We start from the raw sequence: 22,760 nt of genomic DNA on the forward strand, positions 1-22,760 counted from the left end.
GGGGTTCAAGAGCGAGTGTTTGTTTTGGGCTTAAAGAGAAGAGTATGTCATCAAGAGAATAAAAATTTTAAAAAAGGGCAAGGTTATGATAAACACTTAACAACGTAAAAAAAAAAAATTGTTTGATTAAGAAGATGTTTTTCAAAAACAATTTCAAAATTGCCATGTACAAAATATGCATGCTTTACATGCAACAATAATAGAAGCTTTTGAACAAGAAAGTACCATGAAATGGTCAAAAACCTTTGAGGAAAACCTAAAGAACAGAAAGGTGTCTCAAAGCTCAAAAGAACTGTAGGTCAACATCTGACAAGATTGGGAATTTCAATTCTCAACAGAACTTGCATTGCATGGGTGATTGCTGTCCAGAGTATTCTAACAGAGATAGATATTTCCCCTAGGCTCTAAGCAGATATCTATAATGCATTCCTCACATAAAGAGACCAATCAGCAGATCCCCAGCCTGATACTGCAATCAGTTTCCCAATCTCATTTCTAATTCATTTTACTTTACCCCAACAAACTCTGTAATGTGAAGTGCAGTTTGACATTAATCTCTCAACTCTGCAGTAGGCACTGATGTCAGTCAGGAGGAGTTTGGCATGAATCCCATTCACAATTAATTCCCCCAAAACTCCATGAAGTGCCTTTCATTTGTCTTTTATTCAAGATCACCTAAGCCTAATGAAGGAGCTTGAAAATGGGAATCTGTTCTTTGAGAAGGTGATGGGAATCTTAATGCTTCCCTTATGAGGTAGAAGCAGCACCTAGAAAAAAAAAACTGATGGATTAGCTTTCCCCATAACTGTTTATTGTTTTTGTGAGTGGCTGTCTTACTCTTTTTACAGCTGCTTTCACTATGTCTAATAAATCCAATCTTCATTGATATCCCTGTGCTGGGCTATTTTCCTGTTCTTGTTATTCTCTTTTGAGCAACACTTGGAAGCCAATACCAGACAGGTTTTTTTTCAATTTTCTTGACATTTCAGTGCAAAAGGTCACAGCGCCTTTGAGTTTGTGTTTGTTGATTCTGTCTGGGAAAAAAAAATCAAAGGTAACCACCATTGTGCAACTGTTTTCACTTGTTCTGCACATGTGGTGTATGATCGAGACAGACGCCGTTTCTGTAACACACTGAATCGTGTTACTGAGGACCATGACATTTTCTAATGACCTCTCTTGTGTATGTGGCTTAGCTCCAGGCTATAGAACCCTCTTGTTAAAGGAAAATTCTGGTCATATTCAGAATTCAAACTTCTAAAAGTAATTTAAATATAAAATGATTATTGATAATTTTCATTTGAATGTGCTTTACATCCATGTTCGTCAAAGAACACTACTGCCACCTACCGGTTTGTGACGTCACAGTGCGGTATCGGCTATTGAGCAAGTCTCAGTGCTGTATCTGGTGTTTCAACTGCCATGCATTGTCAGTCCTCTGGAAATCTACAATAATTGTTGTTGATTGCAGACGTGTCTAGTAGTTCCCATTGATTTTGCTTGTAAATTGGGTAGAATGGCGCTGTGATTTGCAAAGAATATTATTGTTTTTATTATTTTTACTGATTAACGCTAAATTCACTAAATTGTTATAGTGAATTAATCTAAATCCCCCTTGAATTTTATCTGAGGTGATTTAGTTTTAGGTATAGACATTGAATTATTGATTATTACTTGCTTGTACTTTTCCTTTAAAGGGGTGATAATTTTTCTCTTTCTGTTGTTTAGTTTATTTTTTGATGATCATTGTGTGTGCATGTCATGTTTGAATTTTATGCAAAGACAAACTGCTGTGAGTGAAAATATTTCCAGCATCATATTTTCATGTCTACTGTGTCTACTGTGACAGCATTTTGTCGCATGAGAGTTTGAACTTAGAGTGAACATTTATTCCACCTATAAGCATCTATGCTATAAAATGTGGTACTTAAATATTTCAGCAACGACAGATAATATTATTTTTATGCTGTTCAATGCAGGAACTCAATTGACCCCCATAAGGATTAGCTCACCTTGGCATGCCAAATACTTATAGACCTTTAACAGTAGGGCAGTCTAAACATATTATAATAGAAGAAGTATATAATGTCTTCAGCAAGAGGCTTCTCCAGATCCGGTGGAACATAGACTGCTACAGAAGTTACGGCAACATTTCATTTTCCTTTGGGATAAATAAAGTACTTTTGGATTGAATAACTTTTATGTAAAAAAAAAAAAAAAACTTTAAATAGAAAATCCTAATCTTCCAAAAGAATGTATTGAAGTTGTCGGTTCAGAATAGCACACAATGCATTTCTGTGCAAAAAATGCAAACACTGGCAGTGTTTGCATTTTTGCACAAATTGAGCCTAATGTCCTCACATCTCTCCCATATAACAATGTTTCTTTGGTTTTTACTGTTACACCAGCATATATATCATGGTAAAACACTATTCACACAAAACTGGCACTTGCCTTTGACTGTTCTTTTTAGACTTAGTGGTTAGAGTAGCCCGATTGCATAAAGGGAATGCTGCAGGTTCCCTAGTATGAATCTCTCTGGGTCTCTGAGCAGGACCCTTTACCCCAGTAAGCTCTGTAGGAAATGAACAGTGGCAGTCTACTAAAATTTGGGTTAAACGAAGAGGAGCAATTTCCTTGATAATTATACCAAGTTGAAAAGACAAGTAAATTAGGTTTATTGTTATTATTAACTAAAACATAATTTATTTTGCACCTTACTCCAACTTTTTTTTATGCTGTTCGGTACTTTGAACGATCTTCTTGCTTGTTTTGAGAGAAAACTTCCTTTTTCAAAGAAACACTCATAAATCTGCAGGAATTTGTTTTTCACAATAAAGGGAAACCATAAAAGGAAACTTCAAATCAGAAAAGGTTTTCTATTATTGCTTTATATCAGTTTTCATCCTCACCTACACCTTCAACTCACACATTCATTTAAAATGCTGAAGAGGTTATGGCTGAGTTTTCAATATGACTCAGGTTTGTGTAAAGGAGGCTGCAATAACAAAGGGGGTTTACTAAATCATGAGGAAAAGACTAATCTATAATACAAAAGAAGAGTTCTTGGATGCTCTTTGATGCATGACTCTAGAGATTTCTTCCTTCACAGATTTTATATGGCACTTGTCAAAGTGGTGCCAAGAAGCTCAGAGTCTTTCTCCTCTCCACTTGACATCACCAGCAGGAGATAAAGAGAAGCTGTTGAAAGGCACTTTTGTGCATCCTCTCAATCTTGTGTCCAAGTATTATTCCAACACATGTCTGCAGCTGCATCACGCAGTGTGATTGTTGAGTGAACATTTGCTTGCAGAGATGAAAACAAGTCCTAGTTGAACATTGTCATTGTCTCTGTAGCACTACATATATTTTCTATGCACTTAGTGCAGATGATCGGGAGACTGCAGTAACTGGAACTTGTTAAAGCGTGTTAATGCCTTAGTTTTTCCCTCCGAGGTGCAGGAGGGAAGAGCCAAAGAGGCAATGCGGTATAGTACGGTAGACATCAAGGTGGAGATGCTCCCTCCTTTGTGAGCTAATGCTTGCATACAAGTAGCCCTCAGGCGGTTTTTCTGAATCTGATTTTTTTAAACTGATTTTCCACCCTACATTGCACAGATACATCATCAGCTCTCTCTGAGCATGAAAATGTATATTTGTAACCATGTGGGTGTTTGTGTCTTAAAACAGCCAACTAGGTTGTGATGAAATTAACAAATAAAGCATGACATGTCTGACACTTTGTTCCCTGTATTTCTTCCAGGAATTCTCCTCTTTTGAGATCAGGACTTCTGAGAAATGAGCTGCCAATGTAAGTCCCTTGGCCGACCTCAGGCCTTAGCTGGTAACATTACTTGCTTTTAATTTAATTAAACTGACTGAGAGATATAATTGAGTACACAAATGCGTGTGTGTTCAGCAGAGACGTAATCTTCAGCCTCTAACCTTTATCTCAATTCACCTCACCACCCAAGAGGGACAGGATTAATTTCTGACACAATTTGGAACAGCTCATTCTTATTCCAAGCAGACTGGTGGTACAGAAATCACCTTAATCCAGAAGTGGTTTCATTCACATTTTAAACAAAAGGTTCATTCTATGTCATGATTTGGACTTACCACTTTTGGTTTTGATTTACCTTTCCAAAGGCAGCCACGACTTTGTAGTATCTAAAACCCACCTGCTGGCTAATCCGGACCCAACCTGATTTAAAACAATTAAAAATTATGCCGCTTCTCCTATTAATAAGTTAAAGCCCTCCAAAGCGACCGGCACCAGGCTACACATGATACAAATTAGCAGATGAGTTGTGTCAGTCTGGGCTGCTGCTGCCAGCTAATTTTGGACACAGCAGGCAAACCTGAGGCAAGCTGGGTGATGGGAAAGAAGGAGAAAACGATGAGTAAAAGTGAAAGAAAGTGTCGACTACTGGAAAAACTGCTGTGAACTGGTGAAAGAAAACCGAAATGGCGTGCTCAAAGATGACCCTTAAAAGGAACTATTTTCTGTGTAGTAATACGGCAGTAATTAGTCGCGCACTGCGCGTATTGATACAATGTATAGTTAGGAATGAAGGCTGTATCAGTTGTGAATCTTTTCAAGTAGCCATTAAAAGTTCCCTAAATGGCACGCTGCTTTCCCCGTCTATTTTGTTGATGAGAACACAACAATTGGCGACGAGTCTCGAACCTAACGTGAAGTGGATGTTAACTGGAAGTGAAAATTGTCTCCTTTCAACCTTCCACGGCTGTTTTTGCCTACCCCCAAGCGACGCAAGGAAAAAAAAAAAAGAAAAAGCGTCCAGCTCGCAAAGAAGGGAGGAGGACAACAAAAGGATCCGAGGTCGTGAGTAACCTGAAAAAAAAAACGGAAGTAACTTTACACGAAATAAAAGAGGACTGTTTTAACTAGTGAAACCGTCAGGATTCAAAGAAAATGGCCGGATTTGTGGGACAGATTGGTGCGTTTGATAGTACAGTGGAAGATTGGGCTACATACATTGAAAGAGTGGAACAGTACATTGTGGCTAATAAAATCGAAAATGATCGGAAAGTGGCCGTGCTTCTCAGCGTAATGGGTCCAAAGACCTACAATTTACTTCAGAATTTGATGTCACCAAATAAGCCAGCAAGTAAATCATACGAAGAAATTGTGAAAGTGCTGCAAGAGCATTTAAACCCCAAACCGCTGATCATTGCAGAAAGATTTAGATTTCACAATAGAAATCAAAAGAAAAATGAGTCAGTCACGGACTACATGGCTGAATTACGCAGGCTATCAGAGCATTGCGAGTTCAAGGAGGGACTGTCAGACGCGCTGCGTGATCGTTTGGTGTGTGGTCTCGTGCACGAGGGCACACAGAAGCGGCTCCTTACGGAGAAGGATCTGACTCTTGCGCGCGCTCTGGAGATAGCCATCTCAGTGGAGACCGCTGCTAAGGATGCAGTTGAATTACAAAAGAAGATAGCTTCGTCTAGCGAATGTACAGTAAACAAAATGACAACAAAACGTGCTGAAAAGATGACAGCTTGTTTCCGATGTGGAAAGAAATCCCACAGCCCCGATGAATGTTGGTTCAAAGACAAAGACTGTAACCAGTGCAACAGAAGGGGGCATATCCAAAAAGTGTGCAAAACGAAACAAAAAGAGAGAAAAACAAATGTAAAATGGAGAAATAAAAGTGTCAATGAATTGAATGAGTCTAATTCAGATGAGTATGAGCAGGAATTGGCTTGCCTCGAGCTTCACTCAGTAAAAGGAAACAGACAAAATGTTTTTTGGGTGACACCTGAAATTGAGGGACAGAAACTCAAAATGGAGTTAGACACTGGGTCAGCCTTGTCAATCATATCCTACAAAGATTACAAGAACAAATTTGGCATATTGAAACTGAAACATACCCCAGTCACACTGAAGACTTATACAGGAGAAAAAGTCTCCCCAATGGGGAAATTAAAGGTGAAAGTCAAATATGAGAAAACAAAGCGAGTACTGGATCTGTATGTGGTGCAAAGTGACAATGTGCCATTATTTGGACGAGAGTGGCTGCGTAGCATCCAGCTTAACTGGAAATCAATCAAAGTGATGGAGATGTCCAGCGAAAACACTCAGTCTACCCCAGAACGACTGAGGAACGTACTGGATCGCTACGCCCCAGTTTTTCAAGATGGAATTGGAACGCTGGCACAGATCAAAGCCAAAATAGTTTTAACTGAAAATGCTCAACCAAAATTCCACAAAGCCCGTAACCTGCCTTATGCATTACGCCCAAAGGTGGAAGCAGAGCTCAAGCGCCTTGAGGACCAAGGTATCTTGTCAAAGGTGGAGTGGTCAGAGTGGGCCACACCCATTGTGCCGGTCGTAAAGAAGAGTGGTGCTTTACGCATCTGTGGCGACTTTAAAGTCAGCATAAATCCAGTGCTCCAAGCAGACCAGTATCCGCTACCCCGGATAGAGGATATCTTTGCCTCATTGGCTGGTGGCCAGCATTTCTCTAAGATTGACTTAGCGCAGGCCTACCTCCAAATGGAGTTGGAAGACTCATCAAAGAAATATCTAACCATTAACACCCATAAGGGGTTGTTTCAATATAACCGTCTGGTTTTTGGGATAGCGTCAGCCCCTGCTGTATGGCAAAGAGCAATAGACCAAGTTCTTCAAGACATCCCTGGCACTCAGTGCTATTTAGACGATATTCTTGTGACAGGCAGTGATGAAAACATACATCTGACCAACCTTGAGACAGTCTTAAAGAGGCTATCAGACTTTGGACTCAGAGTGAACAAAGAAAAATGTGAGTTTTTCAAGGACTCAATTGAGTACTGCGGTCACAAGATCGACAAAGATGGTCTTCACAAGGCACAAGATAAGGTGGATGCAGTCTTGAAGGCACCCAGGCCCGAGAATGTCAGTCAGTTACGCTCCTTTTTGGGCCTTGTCAATTATTACGCCAAATTTTTGCCAAACATCGCGACGGTGTTACATCCATTGAACAGTCTGTTACAAGTGAAAACTGTATGGAGATGGTCGAAGTCCTGCGAACAGGCGTTCATGGCAGCAAAGCAACTGATAACGTCAGAGAAAGTGCTGACGCACTACATCCCCAATTTGCCACTGCGTTTAGCCTGTGACGCATCACCATACGGGATTGGCGCTGTGCTTTCCCACAAGATGAAGGACGGCTCTGAACGGCCTATTGCCTTCGCCTCCAGGTCTTTGAACAAAGCTGAGCAGAACTATGCCCAAATTGACCGTGAGGGTTTGAGCTTAGTCTGGGGGTTAAGAAGTTTAACCAATACCTGTATGGTAAACACTTCACACTGATCACTGACCATCAGCCTCTAGTGGCTATTTTCAATCCCAGCAAGTCCGTTCCTATTATGATGGCGGCACGTCTGCAGAGATGGTCATTGTTTCTAGGAGCTCATGATTACACGATTGAGTTCAAAGGCACCAAGCTTCATGGAAATGCAGATGGCCTTTCTCGCCTTCCCCTCGAGTCAGGTGGCACGTCTGTGTTTTCAGATCCAGCTGACCTTTTTCACATGACGCAGATGGACAATTTACCTGTCCCTTTTCTGGAGGTGAAGAGGGAAACGGGTCGTGACCCCACAATGGTGAGAGTCTACGACTTGACGGTGAAGGGGTGGCCCCGGAAGGGTAATGCCGACCTACCCGAGTACGCAAACCGACGTGAACAGTTGTCCGTATGCCAAGGCTGTGTGATGTGGGGCACCAGAGTTATCATACCACCAAAGCTTCGAAACAGAGTGCTAGAGTCTCTTCACGATGGACATCAAGGTGTGGTTAAAATGAAAAGCCTGGCCAGAAGCCATGTCTGGTGGCCTGGCATTGACCACGAGATTGAAGACATCACAAAGTCATGCTCGGGATGCCTGCAAACTCAGCGTCAACCGCAGGTAGCTCCACCACACACCTGGGAGTAGCCTTCAACTGTGTGGCAGAGAGTTCACATCGACTACGCAGGTCCCTGTCTGGACAGAATGTTTCTAGTGGTCGTCGATGCATACTCTAAATGGCCTGAAGTGTTCCCTGTGAAGAATGCCACATCAGCAGTGACGATTGAAGCTCTTCGTACTCTGTTTGCTCGTGCTGGACTGCCACAGCAGCTAGTTAGTGACAACGGTAGCCAGTTTACTTCAGAGGAATTCCAGATGTTCATGAAGGGAAATGGAATTAAGCACATTACCACCGTGCCATTTCACCCTGCAACAAATGGACTTGCAGAGAGATTCGTCCAGACCTTCAAACAATCCATGAAAGCCATGGCGAACACCAAATTGTCCATATCAGAGAAACTGGCCAACTTCCTGTTGTCGTACCGCAACACAGAACATTCCACCACAGGTCAGACACCGTCTGTGCTGTTCATGGGAAGATCCTTAAGATCCCGTCTGGACCTCCTAAAGCCAGACCTGCACCGGGACGTGTCAAAGAAACAAAGCAGTCTGATGAAAAAGCAATTTCCCTTGAGAACCTTCCATGAGGGCCAGCCTGTGCTTGCCAGAGATTATCGTCATGGGAATCAGAAGTGGCAAACTGGTGAGATAGTTTCCAAAACAGGCCCACTTACTTAAACGGTGAGAGTACCACCTGGACTGATCTGGCGCAGACATGTGGATCAGTTACTGGACGCTAGAACCCGTCACTCCACCAGTAATGATCAATGCCGTGATGCAGACTGTGCAGACAGTTCTGAGGACTTCACACCTGGTGACCCACCGGACGAACCCCTGGAAGAACCACCAGATGAACCGAATGCAGAGACTGCTCCAGCAACGGATAGCCCAGCTGCTTCTTCTAGACCTGTTCCGGATGTACCAGAAAGGCGATATCCTGAACGAGAGCGACATCCTCCACAGAGATTGGAGTCATAGCCTAGTTTAGTTAGTTGAAAAGATACAGCTTAGGTTAAGTACTTGAAGGATAAGTGAGTTAATTGATAGTGTTGATTTAGAGTTATCCCAAAGAGACTGTAATTTGAAACTTAGTTTTATTAAGTTAAGAGGAACACAGAAAAAGAATATGTAGCATAGATTATTGCTTTTCTAGTGTACTTCAAAGCTAGAAGGGAGGAGTTGTTGTGTTTAAAAGGAACTATTTTCTGTGTAGTAATACGGCAGTAATTAGTCGCGCACTGCGCGTATTGATACAATGTATAGTTAGGAATGAAGGCTGTATCAGTTGTGAATCTTTTCAAGTAGCCATTAAAAGTTCCCTAAATGGCACGCTGCTTTCCCCGTCTATTTTGTTGATGAGAACACAACAACCCTGTACATATTGTGTATGTTCGGCTTACACTGCTGCTGTGAAGCAGGATTCTCCACCATGAACAGAATGAAAAATAAATATGGATCCAGGCTCAAAATGAGCAGCTTGATAGGTGCTTTAAAATGGCTTTGCCGTTAATCAAACCCAGGTTTAGAGCCCTGCAGGGCAGCCTAAAGCCCACTGCTCTAATTAAACCCATAAAAAGGAAGAAAAATAAACAACAAATGGTGAGTTCAGGTATTTTTTTAAATATATAAATCAGGAAGATGTTTATATACCAAACTGAACGATTGTTGTTTTCTACTTTAAAATGGAAAAGTGTTTTTTTTGTTTGTTTGTTTTTCTATCTCAAAAGTCAATGTATAACATGGATGCACAAACATCTAATTTTATTTCAGTGTTAAATTCTGTTTATAGTAATGGATTATAATAAAACATTTCTCCGGATCTTTACTGGTTGATGATTTTCTTAATTCAGACCCTGCTGATTTTTAATTGGTTACCCCAGGTCTAGATGTTTTAATTAAACAGGTGATCACCAGGCTTCCCTTTTTGGCACAAAGATGTACATCTAGCTGCATCAAAACATATAGGCTTTGACTAAAGGGTTTGTCAAGCTTAAACAAAATCAAGATTTACCTCAACAGTTAGATAGTTATGTGATCTTAACATCACGATTTGACAGTTTTTTCTCAAATCTTCTTCAAAGACCAAATTCATGACCTTCCAGATCACTATGTCTGATCTAAATAGACCCTATCTATGGAGTGAATCTTTTGCATTGCATTGTTGCTAGGGGAAAAAAATTAAGGAAACACATTTTGTATATTTAAATTTAAAACAATGCAGTCTATTTTGAATTTTGAATAATGTTTTAATAAAAAAAAGTTTTTGCTGTTTCTCATATTTTGGTTTTTTTGTTTGTTTGTTTCAAATGTTTGTTTGTTTTTGTTTTTTACAGATTTTATACTTTATTTCTTTCTGATTTGACCTCTTTCAAAAAAAGCGTTTTACACATTAGATGTTTTCTTTTTTTTCAAACATCTATTTTTCAGATTCACTCTTCCAGGTCGTAGTCATTCCGAAAAAGTTAAACAATCCACGGAACTTTGTTTCCACTTCAAAGACGTTTCGTGGGGACGTTCCATTGTTTCGCTTCCCATCCAGGAAGTTTTTTTCAATTCAAAATGTCAGAATTAACGTTGAGTTTGAAGAATTATAAAGTAACCCAAAAACAAAGCCTTGTTTTGGCTTAGAAAACATGCAAATTAAACTGAAAGAACAGGTCCGCCCCTTAGAAATAATGAAAACACCCACTTTGTGTAGCTTTAGAGTAAGTTAGTGACGTACACCTGTGAGCTGCCTTTGCTTATTGGACTCGGCACTGGCCCCTATCGGTGAGGTCCTTGCCTTTTTTGCTGTACATTTTTGGCCAAGTAGAAAGATCACATATTTCTCACACATTCATTAATTGTATAAAACAGATTATCAGACATAGTCACTTGTTATGAGTGTAATCCATAATGTATATTAGGGGATGTAAAAAGAAAGACATTAATGAAAGTGCTAAATCTCTGTGCAAATCAGTGTGTGACAAGAAAGCGCAGAGACAATTCACTGCCTCACCTCACTATACCTTCCTTGCATGCATTTGAATCAGCAATATGGAAATTCAGCTATTTAGATCATATATAATCTTAAATTCTTACAGAAAACTGAATTATAGAACAGTCAAGTGGACAAATTAACCATAGGACTAACTGTCATTAATTTAATCCACGACCACACATCACTGATTACACATACATATAGGGGCAGAGTATCAATGCCGTTTTACTGGCTTCCTTTTTTAAAATAAACTACTACAGGCGCTCTCATGTTTGCTCATGATGCCCGTTCTTTTGCAACATCAGGGGCAATACCAGCTGTGATGCTGCAGTTTGGAGATAACAGGAAGCTCCAATAACTGCTCTCTGCCCCCCGGTTGGAAGATGAGACTATGAAGCAGTCGTCATACTCACAATGGGTTGTGCTAGAAGTGATACAATTGGATCTAGGGGTTGCTTTTGTAAAACAGCTCTGCACAAAAGCAGCTTGATAATGCATTAATCATAAAACATCCTGTGCCGCAGGTTAATTTAATGCTTTCCTGTTCAGGTCAAGATGAGACTAGTAGAATTTGCCCAGGGATGGTCAGATCAATAAAAGGACAGGGAGAAAGGATGCTTTTACAATAACGCTGCGATCAAAACGGAGGTCCTTCTGGGTCAGAATGCTGAAAAGAGAGCTTGGCAAAGCTGGATGGCTGTGACTGATCACTCTATTCTTGCTGTCCTCAGACAGACAGAGAAAGAACTGGGCAATTCTCCTGAATGATAGTAGACAGCGTCCTTAGTTGCAGTGATCTTCCTGTTACCCAAGAAAACCTGTCTAAAGTGAAAAAGTATTAAGATAAGCTGGAAACATGCTTTGGATTAAAAAGTTTCTCATTGTCCAACAATTCTTAAGATCACTTCTAAAGGTGATATATCTTCTTATTCTTTAGAATAAAAAAACAAATGCAAGTCCCAGTTTGCATTCTACTGTTTAAGGTTTTTCAAAACTTATATCTTAAAGGAAAGACGTGACTCTTCCTTATAATCTGTATCTGCCTTAAGGCTAATTTATACTCAGAAACCAGATCGTCTGTGTGTGTCACAGTAAATGCAAATGTGCCCTCACCCCATCTGCAGACATTCTGGTGCACCTCTCCAAAACTGTAGGTTCCGCAGACAGGAGGCCTCTGATTGGTGAAATCTACATCCGCGCTATGCGTATTTCCTGTTTGGCACCTTACCAGCTTGTTTTGCTTGGCTGACGGCCGTTGCGGAAAACGACTTGTGAAAAAGGACCCGCTGGATCCCCGCTCTTTTTCAGCCTCATGTCCTTCCGTTGTCGCACAAACTTGTCCCTACTTCCTCACCACCTCGGCCCGTATCTAGACTCACAGCTAGTTCGTGATTGTCCATCTTGCGGTGTGGCGTGAAATAACATGGCACAGAACACGCTTCAATATTGATAAGCTTCATATATCATTTTAAAACCGAACAATTCAACACTTTAAAGCGTAGGTACATAAAATCTTTGAAACTCCGCAATTCTTTGGAATAGTTTCCATGTCCCTTATTTTTGATCCATTATTAAAAATTATAAAGGTTTTCTAAATCAGCTTTACTGTAATAGACCAACACAAAACTCTTTTCAAAATGAGCTTTCTGTACAAATGGAGCCTAGACCGAAGTTCAACTGAAGAAACTAATTGCTCTCCTACATCCACCTTCGACACAGCCAATCAGCTTTGAACCACACCTCCACCAAAGCCAATCAGCATCTCAAGTTCATCCTAAAAGGCCTCTGATCCACCTGTCTGCTCCTGTGCGCAGGCGACGGATGCGCTGTGTGACTTCATTCAGATGACACCGTTTCAACCCACCTCCAGCCCCTCCTCCACCATCATAGCTAAAGCTTCATCAAAGTGTTTGTCAGGGATTCTTACTGCATTCCGTGTCTCATCTGAACCTGTCCAGCAGATAACCGCCATGTTGAGCCAGAGGTTTCTTCCCAACGGGGAGTTGTTCCTCTCCACTGTCGCTTCATGCTTGCTCATCATGGATAGGTTCTCTCAACCTGTGTTATCCAAACCAGACCTCCAAACCTCATGTCCTTGAGTGAAGCTCTAGAATCAGCTCACTCAATCCAGTGGATCTCCCCATAAAGCTCAGCAGGCCGTCTCACTAACCAGCAGTCTACAGACTGACGAGCTTCATCTATCTCCACTCCAGCACCAGTTTCAGGCCTCTGGGGAAACAGCCCTATTCTTTAATCCTGTTCATGCATATCTATCAAAATTAAGCACTATGTTTCCTGCTGAGGTCTGAGCGCCAAAGACAAAGGGCCAGATCTATCAAAGGTTTGCGTGTATAAAAACGTGAGCTATTTCACTGCGCACGCTAAAAAATGTACAAACTGATCTATCAACAGTGTGCTAAAATGATTTGGTCTTTAAAACGTGCTAAATAGCGCATCTTATCCATTTAGTACTTTTTATGCAATGAATATGCAATATGGGGCGTTTACACGCAAAAGTGCGTCTTGTGGGAGGAGAACATGTAAATATATTAATTTAGCACTCGCAAAGGGATTTATTAAACCTGAAAGCAATTTTGCTGACGGTATCTGACTCTATATTTAACACGTTTCAAAAGAAGGTGCAAATGGTCTGTATGCGTAATTGCGCACACATGGCAGCGGTTATTGTCGCAAGAAGGAGACATGGAAATGAAGCAAGGAGACGCAGAGAACGCATTTTTTCACTCCGTGTGAATATTTTTGGAATGAACGAGGAAACGATCATCAAAACATATCGTTTATCCAGCATTGCCATTTTGGAGCTGTTGGGGGAACTCCGAATGGATTTGGAGACAGCCACAAGGAGGACCCACGCAATACCAGATATCACAAAACTCCTTGCAACATTGCACTTTTTTGCATCTGGGATCTCCCAATCTCGTTTTTCAGAAGTGCTGTCCGACGTTTTAAATGCCATGTCGCCCGGACGCCCTAACGGAGAACCCCGACCTCATCCCTGCGCCTGTGGAGCAACATGCCAATGCTGCAGGGATGAGTTTTTTTTTTTTTACTGCAGTAAAGTAGAAATTCAGCCACATACCACCTTCGTCCACATATATATATATATTTTTTTTTTTTGGAGGGGGTGGGGGTGTCACTGTAAGATTAAAATTTCTTAATGCACTAGTTTGCACAAACAACAAGTTACTTTGCCGCAAACCACAAAACGCGCAAAACCATCATTTAAATAGGGAGTCTCCAACAGTTTTGCACCTGCCACCAGTTACGCAATCGCTCTTGTTAAATCACCCGCAAACCGTGGTTCAGCCCCTCGCGCAAAATTCCAGTTTGTGAGCGCAAATTACTGCACGCAAAATTGGATCTTGATAAATCCGGCCCAAAGTAATTGTATCAATAAATTTCTCCTAATTGTCTTTTCTCTTCATGTGAGTTTTTCAGATTCAACTACAGCTGATAGATGTGTGAGGGTATGACACAAACATCTTTGCAGAACTACACAGTTAAAGTTTTGCCTGCCCTTCTTTGCACAAAAGCTCATGCTCTGTCAGATTGAGGTGAAGGTCATGGGCAGGACACTTCAAATACTTCTGCTGTTTTGTGATTAGAGCGTCCAGTAGTTCCCATTGTGCGGTAGCATTGCTTTGCTCTCAGTGTTCCTAAGGACAGCTTTGGCTAAAATGCAGCCTAATAGCAAAATGGTGAGTTTTTACAGAATTCAATCTAATATACAGGCAGATGAAGAACTAAGAGGGGAAAACATGAAAATGTAGTGAGGAATCGATGAATTCTGGCAGACAACCAAGATCTGTAGGGGGGAAATAGAACAAATGAGGAAAAACAGGTGCAGAGAATCAACTAATTAACAGAAGACTGAGTGAGAAATGGCCATACATGGATAAATACTGCAGAAAAAAATAAGAGAACCAATTCAATAAACTACGAATGTTGACTATAGAAGGTAAAAATTTCCAAATAAAAGCATTAAGAAGTAAGCAAGAAATAAAACTGACCAAAGATAAAAAAAAAAACAAACTAATATGAAAAACCCCAAGTGCCAAAACAAGAAGTTCTCATAGTAAAAATAAGAATGAACTTAGAGCAAGCATAGGATAACAGATACTGATAAATGCTAATGACAGAATAGAAAGTCAATGAAAAGCCAGACAAAATAGACACCAGACAAAAGTAAATGTCTGTTTCATGCAAGTTTTCTGAAGTGAAGCCGCTTTTTTTGCCAATTTATAATATCAAAACAAGCCAGGGTTGAGCTCCTGAGAATCCATTTTCTCTGCCCAATGCACATGTTCGACTATCAGCAAAAAAAAATCTAGAAAAGCAAAATGTACCCAATTTCTATAACTGTTTTCCTTTCAAAGCTTAGTACAGGGTGGCTGAAAAGCAGAGAAGTAAAGCAAAGTGTAGATTTAGCAATGCCGTCATTTAACTGGACATTCCCGTAGCTTTACTTGGTTTAAAGACAGGATGTTAGATATGGAATAATTGACCTATTTCTGTGTTTTGTTCTGTGTATTGAGTCAGTAGCATTCAAGCCCTGGGGGAGTGTGTCAAATCCTCAATTCCACGGGTACTGACACATAAATAGACCTATTTCACCTACCCAGAAGGAAGTAACAGCTTTTTGTTGCTCCTGTTTTAGCCTGTTTACTTCATCACAAGAAAGTATAAAAAAACGAATGATAAGCAGGAAAGGAGATACGTGTAGAAATCAGTTAGTCCTTTCAGAAAGAGAGTTACAATTTAACTAAAGTATCTTGAGTATTACTGTGTGAAAAATGAAATCGATCTGCGTGATATTGAGAGGTCAAATGGCACTCTGAACATAATGACTGGGGTATAGATTTCCAAATATGCTCTGTGATAACTGAGCCTCATGACAATTTGATAACGAACCAAAAGGGGGGTTTAGAGACCTGTGGCTCTCTGGCTGACCTGTAATTGCTGCAGTGGAGCTTTTCTTTTTCTTTTTTTTTATCCAACATTGTTTCAAAATGTCATTGGGTCACTTCTGTCATTAAGGAATATCTAGCTTCCCTTTCAAAGTAGCCCTCATTAACTGCCATGTTTGCTAAAACTGCTGACATTAAGATTTTTAAGGTGAGCAATTTGGCATTTTAAATTCCCCTGAAGTTTTTCTTTTTTTAGTTTAGTTTCAATTTTTGCTGATTAATCACCTGTAAGCAGACCTAGTGAGGGTCTTAAATATTACTGCTTATGCTTTAAAAATGTAATCATATTTTTTCTAAATAGGAATCATAGACGTTTTATAGCTTGACTCATTTATTTTAATTCTTTACAAGAGAGTTTTGTGTTTGTACAGTTAGATTTTGGAAATGTGTTTTATCACTCCCAAGGGGGCTGCACATTAGGACAGTGGGTGGCACTGCTGCCTTGCAGCAAAAAAGGTTCCATGTTTGATTCCTGGCCCGGAGTCTTTCTGCATGGAGTTTGCATGTTCTCCCTGTGCATGCGTGGGATCTCTCTGGGTGCTCCAGCTTCCTCCCACAGTCCAAAGACATGACTGTTAGGTTGGCTTCTCTAAATTCTCCTTAGGTGTGAGTGTGTGCGCGAATGGTTGTGTGTCCTGTTTGTCTTTGTGTTCCCCTGCGATAAACTGGCGACCTGTCCAGGATGTACCTAGCTTCTTGCCCATTGAAAGCTGGCGATAGGCACCAGCACCCCTCACGATGCCAGCAGGGATAAGCGACGAAGTGACGAAAAATGGATGGATGGATGGATGGATGTATGGATGGATGGATGGATGGATGGATGGATGGATGGATGGATGGATGGATGGATGGATGGATGGATCACTCTTAAGGAGTTGGTGCTCTTCATGATGAAACTTGATCTAATTAATGTCTTCAAGTTAATGGATTATTTCCAGATTAAATCCGCTCTCCTGCTTTATAAACAGAGTTCTGTGTTTTGGACATCCATAGATATAAAAGCTGGTGTATAACCAGGTTTCTTGTGGCTCTTCTCAACCTGAGCCTATCAGGCAAAGCTGATGACATGTCAGTCAAAAAAAAATAGGCCATACAATCTCTCTTTCCCAGTGAACTTTACTGTGTGTGGTAAAAAAAAAAACTCTTCCTCTCCACTTTCTCTCCCTGTTTTCCTCCATCTAATAAATCTGAGACTACAGGTAGCATCCTAGGATGTACAGTAACCACCTCCTCCTCCAGTCCTGTTGGAAATATGTTTTCATGATGCAGTGGCGTATCTCTTTGCAATATATATGTTAAGTTGACAGATAGCCATTAGGGTATTAGAGTGACGTCATTGAAGATTTTGACACATGACTGCATCTCTGACCTACATGCCATCCACTGGGAATCCTTTTCGTTATGCTTCACCCTGTAGTGAACCTTCCCAGTCCAACAGGAAGTGACTTGACTTAAACCAAAGGCTAGGGGCTGACTGTGTGTCAAACCAAGGACGTTTTTTTTTTTTTTTTTTGGAAGGGTTTAAAGCCTATCCTGGTGGGATTTATGTCGCTGCTGCAGTTGATCATAAAAAGACTCCAGCTCATCACTGACACATGTGCTGGGCAGCAGCTGTCAGACAGAATGGGATTTCACAAAGATAATGGAATAAGATTTAATCTAGGCTCTTTGTTTTTACTGCAAAACAACACATTTTCACTAAAGTGTTCTAACCTTGCATTATTAACCCTTTAGAAGTAGAATTCAGACATTTTCACACCCAATGAACTGAAATCAGATGTTTCTTGTGAAGGCCGCATGCAGCATAAAGGCTAACGCTTGATTTTTTTCGGTTTTTCAAGTGGGTTCACACTTTGTGTGGAAGAGAGGCATCCTTGTGGAAACAGTGTTAAAAATCAGTTTTGTTGTAGTGGGAAAAAAAATCTTAATAGATGTGCATTAACATAAAGCAGGCTGGTGCCTGGGTGTGGGCATGCACATCTCTCTGTCTGCTTGCATTAGTCATTCCGATTTGCCCGGAAACTACAGACAGTGGCCACAGCTGTAGCACATAACCCTCCCTGCCCCTCGCTGTGCACAGCAGCCAGTGAGAGGCATCCTTTTTCCTATTCCCATGTATGAAATGGATATAAAATAACACAGTTAATGAGTCTAAAGCTTTAATGTCGGTGGTGTGGCATCAAGTTAATCATTAATCTATGGTATTTTAATTACAGTTTTGTCTTTGATCTTGTTTTGCATATGCCTGTATTTGTAAATGCACAAATCAGTCTAACTGAAAATGCATTTGGTATAAAATACTAAATGCATTTAGATTTCAGGTTTTCATTTTATTCTCCACAGGGCCCTTGCAGCTATGATATGAAGTGTGTCTTTAAAAAAAAAAGACTAAATCACAGGCTTTCATCAGTTATGATATTTTAAAGACGAATGTCTGCATCCATAATGGGAAAAAAAAAAAATCATGTTAGCAGGATTTTTCAATGTGCACACATCGGAGCAGGGGGCAAAGAAAGTGCATCCAGGAAAAGTTGGAAAAGTTCCAAATCCTGTATTGCTCATAAACTAATAAATCTAATAAGAGGCTTTTTTTATATCATAGCAAGTAAACCGACTTACTGTCATCTTTAAAAAGAACGCCATTAATATTTTCTAACTCAATGCTTGAAGGTGCTTTATCATTTTAGCCGTCTTTGCAAATGGGACTGTTGGAAGCCTTAGGTATGGATAGAACCCACCAAAATATCTAATTGCGCCTAAAAATACTTTTTTTATATTGAGCTGTATCAGGCTGAAATTGGTTTGACATGTCTCCTCTCCTTTAAATTTCTTCCAATATAAACTGTGACATAAAGAAAGTACACCCTTTACTACAGAGTTCTTTTTGTGTTTAATGTGATTTATCCATTTTTACAGCTGATATTCAGTTTTTCAGGTTAAGTTGCAGTATAGTGAACAACTAATGATAAATTATTCATTAGTTGTTCTGATTATGAACAACCTGGACTCAATGTTCTCATATGTTTAAGCTTTGCTCTTATGCTCATCTGTCTTTGCATTGCAGGCAACCGGTTGCTGGTTTAGCTGAATTCTGTTTAACACCACACAACTTTCCCACGTTCCCTTTTCTATAAACATCCACAGCCTGCACCACTGATTCACTGATGGGTTGCAATCTAAAAATATGTTATTGTTTGGTCATTTCTATTCCACTTTAATGTAAGAAAATAATTTATTTTCTTGCTACAGTCAATCTTTTCTTCTCTTTTCATGTAACAACCTGTGTGGTGAGACCTTGAGAGGTCTTTTCAAAAGTCTGCAAACCTTATGTTACTGAGCCAGCATTAAAAAAGATGCGCTTACTCTTTTGACCCTCTGATTCTGCACTTTGGTTCATATCTCTTTACCAAATAACAGTTTTAGATCTGCAGTGCTCTTAAACTCTTGTTTAGATCTAAGTTAATGCTAGCCTGCAACCAGATTAAAAGGTTGTTCTAATAGATTGTAGTATTTTTTATTCATCACCCTCTTGAAACCCCTTTTTAATTTTTTTATGTAAATATTAGTTGATACATCAACAAAGACTAATTTCAAACAGTCTGTTTATGTCTCAAATTACTTCTAATTTAATATATTGTAGTGGGAAAAAGGTATTCAACTATTAACCCTATTTAAATAAATAGAGATGGATGGATTTCTCTCAGTCTTCACTTTATTTTCTTATCTTTGCAAAGAGAGAACAGTCATACAGCCCTTACGGCACAGTAATCAGCCCTGTTCTGACTAGACAGAGTTTGTCTCCCTTACTTATGTTAATGAAAAAACTGTGAAGGTTGTATCAGAGTCAAAACAAATTGCACACACTTTAACAAACCTTGAGAAACAATTTGGCTTTTTGTGGGAATAAGTATGTTTTGTCTAAAACCACCCCTCACTCAGACATTTTCTCAGCCTTGCAGTTGAATTGAACAGAGTAAAAACATTTTTCAATGGATAAATAGCATAACTAAATATATGAGACAAGAGAAATCTAAATACTCCGACCAAAATATCTGGTAACAAGTGAAAAGAAATATACACTCACCGGCCACTTACTGTCCAACTGCTCGTTAACACTTAATTTCTAAGCAGCCAATCACATGGCGGCAACTCAGTGCATTTAGGCATGTAGACATGGTCAAGACAATCTCCTGCAGTTCAAAGCGAGCATCAGTATGGGGAAGAAAGGTGATTTGAGTGACTTTGAAAGTGGCATGATTGTTGGTGCCAGAAGGGCTGGTCTGAGTATTTCAGAACCTGCTGATCTACTGGGATTTTCACACACAACCATCTCTAGGGTTTACAGAGAATGGTCCGAAAAAGAAAAAACATCCAGTGAGCGGCAGTTCTGTGGGCGGAAATGCCTTGTTGATGCCAGAGGTCAGAGGAGAATGGCCAGACTGGTTCGAGCTGATAGAAGGGCAACAGTGACTCAAATAACCACCCGTTACAACCAAGGTGGGCAGAAGAGCATATCTGAACGCACAGTACGTCGAACTTTGAGTCAGATGGGCTACAGCAGCAGAAGACTGTCATGATTTAGCAGGTTACTAGCCCAAGATGCAGAAACTCCACAGACTCTGAGGCAGGATTAAAGTCCAATGTTTATTTGGATCAGCACAGGGTTCTGCCCTGGAAGGCAGAGGAGACAGAGCACAGGTTAAACTCAGGGACAGATAAACAAACTGAAACTCACTGGTTCGCTGGTTCAGACAGACTGGGTTTAACAGGTACAGATAAGCAGATTCAGGCAGGCATGGCAATGGCATGGAAGAGCATGGCAAGACATGGCAAGGCAGCACTGACAATGACCACGATCTGGCTCAGAGTGAAGCTATCAGACAGCTTATATAGGGAGAGGTTAATCAGCAGAGCTGATGGGAAACAGCTGAGCGCTGAGAACCAGCTCCCAGGAGAGGATCCACGGCGCCCTCTGGTGGGCAAACCTCTGGATCCCAACAGAAATAGAAGCCCACAGGAAGGGATCCACACAGCCCTCTGGAGGGCAAACCTTTGGATCCCAACAGTACCCCCCCCTTAAGGGCGGATACCAGACGCCCAAAAACAAAAAAAAACAGAAAACTAAACAACCCACCTAGGGCGAGCAGAGGGGGAAACAGGCATGGAGGGCCAGACAAAGAAACAAAAACAGGGTCCAGAACTCAAAACAACCCACCCAGGGTGGGCGAGGACAGGGAAAGTCTCAGGTGACCGGCCGAGGGGCCGGCAGCAGGGCTAAGTCTCAGGTGGCCTGCCGTGGGGCCGGCAGCAGGATTGAGTCTCGGGTGGCCGGCCGTGGGGCCGGGGACAAGGCAGAGTCTCAGACAATCGGCCGTGGGGCCGGGAGCACAGCAAAGTTTCAGGTGGCCGGCCGAGGGACCGGCAGCAGGGAAGAGTCTCAGGTGGCCGGCCGAGGGACCGGCAGCAGGGCAGAGTCTCAGGTGGCCGGCCGAGGGACCGGCGTCTCAGAAGCTGCAGGGGCCTTGGAGGAGGACACCGTCTCTGCTTCAGCAGGAAGCACCGAGGAAGACGCCGTCTCTGCTGCTGCAGGAAGCTCCGAGGAGGACGCCGTCTCTGCTTCTGCAGGAAGCACAGAGGAAGACGCCGTCTATGCTGCTGCAGGAAGCTCCGAGGAGGACGCCGTCTATGCTGCTGCAGGAAGCTCCGAGGAGGACGGCGTCTCTGCTTCTGCAGCTCAGCAACAGGCTCAGCAGCAACCGCCGACTGCGGCTCAGGAGGGGGCTCAGAGGAAACCGCCGACTGCGGTTCAGGAGGAGGCTCTGAGGAAACCGCCGACTGCGGCTCCATCCCAGGAGCAGAGGAGACCACCGACTGTGGCCCCACAGGCACACAGGAGGCTGCCGATTGCAGCCCCAGCTCAGGAACAGAAGAGGCCGCCCATTGCGGCTTCGCATCAGGAACAGAAGAGGCCGCCCATTGCGGCTTCGCATCAGGAACAGAAGAGGCCGCCCATTGCGGCTTCGCATCAGGAGGAGAGGAAACCACCGATTGTGGCTCCACAGGGTCACAGGAGGCTGTCGATTGCGGCTCCGGATCTGGGGCAGAGGAGTTTACCGGCTGTGGCTCCACTGGAACACAGGAGGCTGTCGATTGCGGCTCCGGATCTGGGGCAGAGGAGTTTACCGGCTGTGGCTCCACTGGAACACAGGAGGCCGTCCCTTGCGGTTCCACTTCAGGAACAGGGGTCCTTGGACGGCTCCAGATCTCCTGCATTCGACGATTCCATTCCTCATCTCGTTGACGCCGCTCCATCTCCATTTTACGATCCAACTCCTCATTACGTCGACGCCGCTCCAGCTCCAACTCCTCATTACGTCGACGCCGCTCCAGCTCCAACTCATGATCCAAAAAACGCCGGCACAACCTCTCCCTCACAACCTGCTCAGAGGTCTCTGGACGGCACAGGGCCAACTCAGGGGTCTCTGGACGGCACAGGGCTAACTCAGGGGCAAAAGCGGCCACTAACTCATCATAGTGACGAACCAGCGCCTCCCACCCGGGAGGGAGCGGACGGCGCTGAGCGGGCCTCACCAGGTGAGCGTGGAAGGAGTCTGCTGGCCTAGTCTGTTGGCCAGATCGTTCTGTCATGATTTAGCAGGTTACTAGCCCAAGATGCAGAAACTCCACAGACTCTGAGGCAGGATTAAAGTCCAATGTTTATTTGGATCAGCACAGGGTTCTGCCCTGGAAGGCAGAGGAGACAGAGCACAGGTTAAACTCAGGGACAGATAAACAAACTGAAACTCACTGGTTCGCTGGTTCAGACAGACTGGGTTTAACAGGCACAGATAAGCAGATTCAGGCAGGCATGG

The 22,760-nt window shown here is 42.0% G+C and overlaps 1 protein-coding gene across 2 annotated transcripts in view; it reads left to right on the plus strand.

Moving 5' to 3' along the window:
- dlgap4b (discs, large (Drosophila) homolog-associated protein 4b) overlaps nucleotides 1-22,760 on the plus strand; it is a 136,523-nt gene that overhangs the window by 63,590 nt on the left and 50,173 nt on the right. For both annotated transcript variants that reach the window (XM_038301767.1, XM_038301764.1), the window contains exon 2: nucleotides 3,764-3,811. The gene's annotated coding sequence lies outside the window, so the exon portion shown is untranslated. The remainder of the gene's footprint in view (nucleotides 1-3,763; nucleotides 3,812-22,760) is intronic.

Source organism: Cyprinodon tularosa, unplaced genomic scaffold (genome assembly GCF_016077235.1).
Source record: "Cyprinodon tularosa strain WSP-4 unplaced genomic scaffold, ASM1607723v1 ctg473, whole genome shotgun sequence".
NCBI lineage: Eukaryota > Metazoa > Chordata > Actinopteri > Cyprinodontiformes > Cyprinodontidae > Cyprinodon > Cyprinodon tularosa.